The sequence below is a fragment of the Glycine soja genome, chromosome 1 (assembly GCF_004193775.1).
Source record: "Glycine soja cultivar W05 chromosome 1, ASM419377v2, whole genome shotgun sequence".
In the NCBI taxonomy this organism is placed as follows: domain Eukaryota; kingdom Viridiplantae; phylum Streptophyta; class Magnoliopsida; order Fabales; family Fabaceae; genus Glycine; species Glycine soja.
In genome coordinates, this window is record NC_041002.1 from 47,048,829 (window position 1) to 47,057,568 (window position 8,740).

Genomic DNA, 8,740 nt, shown 5'->3' on the forward strand with positions numbered 1-8,740 from the left:
ACTTAAGCTAGAATGATTTCTAGTAGTATACAAAAACCCATTATTTCATTACTCGGTAAGATTTTGGTTAAACTTTAACTGCAAGGATTAAAAACCGCCATTGATTTTACTAGTTGCTAAAAGCCTAAAACTACATAACCCCCACTTACAATGAAATAGATCCTAACAAAAAAAATATGTAATAGGTATTAGACAAATCCTACCAGCACATACATATTACTTGTTTGTAAGCTCATAAATGCATTGACACATGTAAACTTATGTTGGTCATGTTAACAAATAACAAGGTGTAATTAAAGTAAAAGATACAAAAAATCACACTGATATAACTAATTTTGACACTTAGGTACTCAGGTTCAGCCTATCCCCTGTTATACTTTGAGTAGCATTGAGTCGATTTTCTGAATAATCATGGATGTTTGCAACCTCAATTGAGTTGCTAAAGTCTCTGTATATCCTATCAGTAATTTCATTTATCCTCTTCTCAAGTGCTTACGAACATCTGCATTGCTCTTGTTAACAGAATCATTTAACTGCAAAGCATAAACATCAAGTAACCACTTAGATATATCCTAAAGAATGTTGCTAAAATGAACTAAGGAAATGTAAATGCCACCTTTTACAGTTCTGGACTGATGCATTCAATTGTTTCTTTGATGGTCTTTTTTTCATGCCTCAAATTTGAAGGTTTATCTTCAATGCTCTACTGGAAATCAATAATTAATGTTAGCTTGCCTTTGATTGGTGCATGTTTTCAAAAATAAACAAAAAGGCAATTTTACCTAATTTGGCAAGGACAGAATATGACCAATTTGTTGTCTCATTCTTGCAAACAAACTATAGGCTACAGAATATGACTAGTTACTTCTCGATAATTAATGCTGATATTTTAGTGAAAAAAAGGGAGCTCCAGAAAGCACAAGAAAAAGATACAGAAAAGATAGAGCAACCACGGACAATTGGTAGCTAGTAGCTACCAACAGGCAACAAAGTACTTAATTAAGTAGATTTTGTAATGATATGACCTTAAGATATATTGACAAAGTGATGCTTCATCCAGTGAAAACTTTGTACATTTATTAGTTACTCATCTATTAATTCTCTATTGAATAAGTCACTTGTGTGTGTATTTGTAATGCCAATAATTATCGACGATGGACTTATGGCACTTGCTTTTGCCAATTATTTCAAAAGCTAACATACAATTTAAGTTTTTCTCCTTCCACTACAAATCTCAGCATTCAACCCACTTAGGTATCTTTCTTGTCAACTGCAAGGTGCAATATAATATTATATGTAAAGCAAAGGTATTGGAGTTAACTCTGTAGATCACTTCAATGGACAATTTAAAGTTGGTGGATTATGTTGCCTATGCAGATAAGTGCCCCAAATATCGCATTTCTGGTTTTGTCTCTTAATTTTCGTGTAAGCATGTGACTATGTTGTATGGCATATCAACTTGTCAATATAGTGCTACTACCACACCATGCTTTCCATTAAAAGAATAAATAGGGTTCACATTTGAGGCAATACAACTAAAGAATGAAATCTATAGTAATCGTTCGTTCTTAATGTAACATCCCAATTTTTGTAATCTATATTAAAAAGGATTGTTATTTATAAATAAATAGAGTTTTAGAAAGATGATGAAATTTTATAAATAAATAAATAAGGAGATATAATTATTAATTAAAATAATGATTTGAGAGAAAATAAAAAGGGTATTTTATTTATTTGTTTGATAGAGAATAAAATAAAGTTTTCTTTTATAAAATAATAAATAAATAAATAGAGTAAACCTAGTTATAAATAGTGTTAGGTCAGTTTTCACACTGACGGTGCCTCTTCTTTCTCTCATTTTCGTTTTTCTCCTTCTCCTCTCAAAACCCTTTCTTTTTCCCGCAGCCCACCAAACCTGTCTCAGAAAAACGACGATCTTGGACTCGTTCACCGTTGGATCGTCGTGAAATTTTAATAACACGTTCGCAACCCAATTCCGACCATTCTCACCGTTGAGAATTTTGATATCATGTCTGAGCTAAGAGAAATACCCCTCGCATTGTAGCCTTTCCTACAGAAACCCAAAGTTGTCTCGGTAAAACTACGATCCCGGTTTCGTTAACCGTTGGATTGTCGTAAAATTTGGATATGTTATTTGAAATTCAATTGCACACACTTCCACCGTTGGGATTTTCGAGATAACATTCGTGGAGGGAGAAAAAGGAATCGCATGAAGACAGTACAAGTGGAGATTTCAATCTCTTTTTTGTCTCTCTGACGTTTGGGAACTCTATTGGAGCAGTTGAAGGAATAACTCAAGGAATCTTAGGGAACCGTTAGAGATGTTACTATCGTTGGCTGAAGACACGTGAGTCCGCTCAGAGGTAAGGGATGAGTTTATCGCAATTGGGGGTTAGAATGAACATGTGTAGGGATCCTTAGAGAACTAAATTTGGGTTTATTTTGGGATGTTTATTGAATTATAATTTTTCCTTTATGATTATAAATACAATATTATTGTGTTCTATGTACCAATTGATGTCCTGATGAGAATTGATTGATAAACTTGAGTGCTCTTGATGTCTTTGTGTTTAACTCGTGATTTTGATTAATTGATTTTGATACAATTGGGAGAAACTATTTCAGAGGTTTTACATCCCATGTTGTGATAAAATCTTTTGTATAAATTGTTATGTTTAGGTTATGAAATGATGATTCAAACTGTGCGTATGTGATAAATTGAACATGTGACAGATGATGAAATACATGTGTATTGAGATGAGATGTATGTATTGAGTTGTGAACTATGAATTGTGCAATCACACAATTGTAAGACCCTTTAAGGGCGACGAGTATTGTGATGGGATCCACTGTGGGAACCTGACGAGTTAAAATGATTTTGAAAACAATTGAGTAAATGTGTGTATTGCATAGTTCATAAGTAAAGTGTATATGATTCCAGAGGTGTGATAACATGTTAAATTGAGATTATACCATGGTGATTGAGATTAAGTGTATGTGATAAATTGAGTATGTATATGATTGAGATATATATGTGCATTGAGGTGTGGTGTGCATTGAGTTGTGAACTATGAATTGTACAATCACACGACCATAAGTCCCTTTAAGGGCGACGAGTTAATGCTAAGTCCCTTTTAGGGCGACGAGTTGATGCTAAGTCCCTTTTTGGGCGACGAGTTAATGTTAAGTCCCTTTAAGGGCAACGAGTTAATGATAAGACCCTTAAAGGGCGACGAGTTAAAATTATTTTGAGAACAATTGAGGAGTCGTGTGTTTTGTACAGTTCATAGATAGAGTCTGTGTGCTAAAATATTTTCTGGGTTGAACCTGAATCAGGAGGGAGAGGCCCTGACGGACTCTTCGGAGTGTAGGCCTTGGGGGTTACACGGTTTGAGTGCTCCTTTAAGCTTATGTTGATCCCATATGGTTGGAGTATTCTCGCAAAACACTGTGACCCTGATTGGTCTCCCTATGATATTACTTAGTGAGAGTGACTTGACTTACTAGTGTGTGGTTTGTCTTATCATGTACTCCTAGGCGCCCGACGAGGTTTTTCACTGACATGGTACCACATTGCATATAGGCTTGAGTCTTAGCATAACTGTTGCATACGCATGCTAATTGTTTATTATGAAATTGATGTGTTATTATGTCTTGATCGGAGTGTGTGATTCCTGTGTATTGTGATTGATGATTGAAAGATGTGATTCATGGATGAAAAGTGTGATTGCTGAATGACAAAGTGATGAAATAATGTGAGATATGCTAAGTAAATTGTATTTGGCTACTATATGTTGTCTTGTTTCTTTCTAGTAGTTAGGAATGTGATAACTCACTTCCGGTTTGTTGTTTATGTTTGGATCCTGTGATGATCTTGAACTTTGTGTTCGAGGGAGCAGATGAATAGGTTGATGACTATGAAGAACCTCATGCTAGAGGACACGGGAACACCACGCTCTGATAGGATGTGACATTAGGATATAGGTTCTATATTAATTGTATGAAACTTAGATGGCCTTGTTTGAGCCGAAATGACTTTATTATTTATTTGGACAAGTTTGAATATGATGTAGAAGAAAGTGAATGTGAGCCTTTTACCTATTTGAAAGGCTTGTATTTAAAAAAATGTTATAAAAATATTTTTAATTAATATTTGAATTTTTATTCCTTTATTAATATATATGTGAGGGGTAGAGGGTGTCACACTTAAAGAATATATAAAGGAATATCATCGTATCATTATCAGCTCATGGTCAACACAAAAAAATTGTTTTCCTCCATGGTAGTGAGCAATAAAAATAAATTTTGAAGGTAAGATTATCACTATCGACTAGTTGAAATGCACAATGCCTGGTTATTACCAATAAATAAATAGTTATAGTTACATTTTAGAAAGAGTTTGAATAAAAAAAGACAAATAAAAATTGAGGAATGTAGTAGATAATGTTGTTTCAATTGCACAAGCACATGATCATTAGCTAGCAATTAGAATTCTCCTGAAATCAACTTCTCAATAGATACATGTATGTACATAAGTGTTAAAAGGTATCCTTGCAGCCATGTAAACCAATTTGAAACTCATTATTATCATTATTGTTTACATTAAGTTTAAATTGCCCCTTAGTGTTAGAAAAAAAAAATAAAGGAACTCTTCTCAGATTCAGAAATCGTGTGATTGCCAGATGCCCAAATTGATTAAACCCTTCCTTAGTCAACGGTAAATCATTTTTTTTCCTTAGAAGTGTCACATGCATTAGCATTTTTTTATTTACATACAAATAACAACACATAAATTCTACAAAAGTTACTATCTTGTGTACTGTTAACTCAACTATTATCATCAATGTTCTCTAATTTTCCATCCATAAATAAATATGGACTATCATGCTAATTTAAATCATGAACCCCATTTTTGCCTGTCAAACTATCTTCCATTTACTAATGACAAAATTTTCATGCTAGAGCTTTAAGCATTCCTTCTCGGCTAGAGACTTCTATGTTCTTTAGTCATTTGTCTAACTTGAAAATGTATGCCTTGCCTCACATAATTCTTTAAAAAATTTTTGATGAACTTATGTAGCAGGCATGGACAATTGGTAGCTTGTAGGTACCAACTGCCAACCATTCATGACAAATTAATTTTTCCCTATACCAGCCCCTCAGTTAAAAGTACTTTGTATTTTTCATATTTTAATTTTCTCCTTATTGCTTGTTACAAAATGAGATTCAAAGGATCAAATTTCTTAAATGTTAGAGCATTTCCAAAAGAACGAAAGTGTGTCAACTAAGCTATATGCTCTAATGGTCATACACAAAGCCATGCCCAGTACACTCAACTTGGCCCTTTTTTCTTGTGATTTCTATAGCTCCCTTTTAATGCCTATAATTATTAAATTTGAAATGAAAAAACTTATAAAAAAAATTGGATGAAGTTTATGCTACTAGAGTTTGGGTGGAACAAACTATTTATAAAAGAGGAAAATAACCCTTCATCACTTATGCAAGCTTTTGTTAAAAAGAATATCCCTAGATCTGCACTTCATATTCTCGGATCATTGAAATGGGTAACTTCGAATGTGACATTGTGAAAAACATTTGAAAACATAATTTAGAACCAATAGGAGAAACACTTTATTTTTTACCTCCACATGTCTTACTTTGATCTTTCATACTGGTCCGATCTTGATGTTAGACATTGTATAGACATGTGGAGAAAAAAGTCAGTGATAGTTTAACTGACACTCTTCTTAACATTTAAGGAAATACATATGATGATTTGAAGTGTCGTCAAGATATAATTGACATGGATATACGGCAACAGTTGCATCCAATATCACAAGGTCGGTGAATGTATCTGCCCCCAGCATGTTACACAAAGTCAACAAAAGAGAAGAAAAGTTTTTGTCATTGTCTACGGAGTCTAAAAGTCCCACAAGGATACTCTTCAAATATCAAGATCCTTGTATCCCTCAATGATCTCAAATTGGTTGGCTTGAAGTCTCATGATTGCCATATGTTAATGCAACAACTATTGCGTGTAGCGATCCGTGGTATCTTGCCTGACAAATTTAGGGTTGCCATAACTTGTTTGTGCTTTGTTTTTAATGCTTTCTATATCAAAGTCATTGACCCTCGACAATTGAATGATTTGGAGAATCAGGTTGCCATTGTCCTTTGTCAAATGAAGATGTATTTTCGTCCATCATTTTTTGACATAACGGTTCACTTAATTGTTCATCTCGTGAGGGAAATCCAATTGTGCGGTCCAGTTTTTTTACGGTGGATGTGTCCAATTGAGCAGTACATGAGGGTCTTAAAAGGTTATACCAAGAATCAATATTGGCAAGAAGTTTCCATTGTTGAAAGGTACGTTGCAGAAGAATCTATTGAGTTTTGCTCCTAGTACATTGAAACAGTTAAAGTTGTCGGTCTTCCTGAAACTCATCATGATTGGACACGGGGAGGTAAGGGTACATGAGGATACAATGTTGTCACAATGACTTAATAGGAGGTGTCATGAGTGCATCTATATATTAAACAACAAAACAAAGGTGTTACCATACATAGATACTCACAAAAAATGTCATTGTTACCCACCCAAAAATAAACATGATAAGGGTGTTGCAAAAACACAATAGATCTTTCATCAACTGGTTTAGAGAAACAATCTTTGATGATGACAGTGCTTCCAAAACATTAGGAATGTTAGCTGTTGGGTCAAATCTCAATGTCCCTACTTGGATGTTTATTTCATTTTGTAGCATTGCCCTGTCCCAAAGCCACTACTTTTCTTTGTTGAAATTTTGATATACATATATGTTGTTGGTAGGTGCGCCATGTGATTTTTATTCTCTATTAGTTTGTAAATTATATGGAGGTGACACAATTACCTACTTACTATCCCTCACAGTAGAACCTGGATGATCCGAGACTATACGCTAATATTGTTAGAAGGTTGATGGCAAGTCAGGTATGTAACTCCTTTTAATAATTAAAATGTATTATGAAAAACTACATCGCAACAGGACTTTACCCTATGTAGTTAAGCAGAACATATGTGTTTTCTATACATGGAATCAGTGTTTATGTAATTGAGAATACATGTGTGTGTGTAAGAGAAACAGAGTTTAAAATTTGGATTTGTTTAACAAAGTAAGGAGATTAAGTCATTAGTTACAACAGAGGAAGACCTTTGTACTTCCCCAAAACAGAAGCAAAGTGATAAAAGAAATGAAAAGAAAAAGCTTTTGAGTTTTGAAATGTTTGATTGGACATTGCTTCAACTAATACTCCTTGCTTGATAAACCTTATATTCCTACCTTGTGATTTATTGGTTTATGGCAATCTGAAATTCTCAACATCATTTCATCCAGGAAACAACAAATCACTTGCATTATCCCAATCCTGGATCAAGAATGATACATGAACAACATCTCTAATTTTTCCATTTTCTTGGTACTCTTCTTGCAAAGGTATGTTTGTGTCCTGTTTCCTCCATGTGTCTTTAACAACATTGCTTAAAAGTTAGTAATTGATATCTTGTAAAGTTAGTAATTCATAGCTTGTACAAGTTAGTAATTCATATTAAAAGTTAATAATTCATAGGTTACTCTTTAATAAGTCAATGAAAAAGACTGAAAATAAATAATTCATATTAAAAGTAGTTTAGCAGTGAGGACTAGTTTTGCTTTGAGAAAAAAGTAAAACCTCCTCCTCATTGCATTGCTTAGTTGGCTTGGTACAACCTCGTTTAGTAATTCATATTAAAAGTTAATAATTGATATTACAAGTTATTCTTTTGTATGTACTTGTATAAGTTACTCTTTAATAAAATCGCTACAGAAGCTTAGTGACCTGATCAATGTGAGTTAGCCTAGGTGACCCTTCTAAGTTGGTTTTCAGATAAAAATCATCTTAGAGGGGTGACATTCTAAGACGGTTTTTAAGCAACAACCGTTTTAGAATGCCACAATTCTAAGATGATTTTTAACACAGTTAAAAATCATCTTAGAATGTCACCCTTCTAAGACGATTTTTAACTGAAAACCATCTTAGAAGAGTGGCATTCTAAGACGGTTTTTGCTTAATAATCGTCGTAACAAATGACGCTTTTCTAAGTCGGTTCCTGAGGGACTGTCGTGGAAAGTGTTGACATTCCACGATTAGCCTTCAAAGTCGGTTGTCAACCATCGTAGAAGACCTTTAATGACCATCGTTGAATGGTCCTTTTGCACTAGTGCAAATAAAAAAAATATTAGAGAGCAAATACAAAATTGGATATTTATTAGGGATCAAAAATATGTTTAAGCCAATTATTTACGTTCACTACTAGATAAAAGTTTTTTCACGCTGCAACGTCAATGAAGGTCCTATGAAAATCGTCTTAAAAAAATTCACAATGACATTTTTGTAGTTAAAAGGACTCGTTAATGAGGATTTATGGAAAAAATGTCATTATGTCATGAGTTAAGGACAATTTTTAGAGCAATCATCTTGGTTGTTTTCTCTAGAACCTACTGCTACTTAAATTTCATTCTCAATCACACTACTAACTCGATCTCAATCTCACGCCCAAGCCCTGAAACCCCATAGTCTCGCTTCCAACCCTTGTTGTCCTAAAACCCTTGAGTGTCGCATCGTTGTCATTTCACTTTTGTGCCGTTGCGCCACGCCACCAGTGCTTTTGTGTCGTCGTCAACGTTGAAGTTGTGAACCCTTA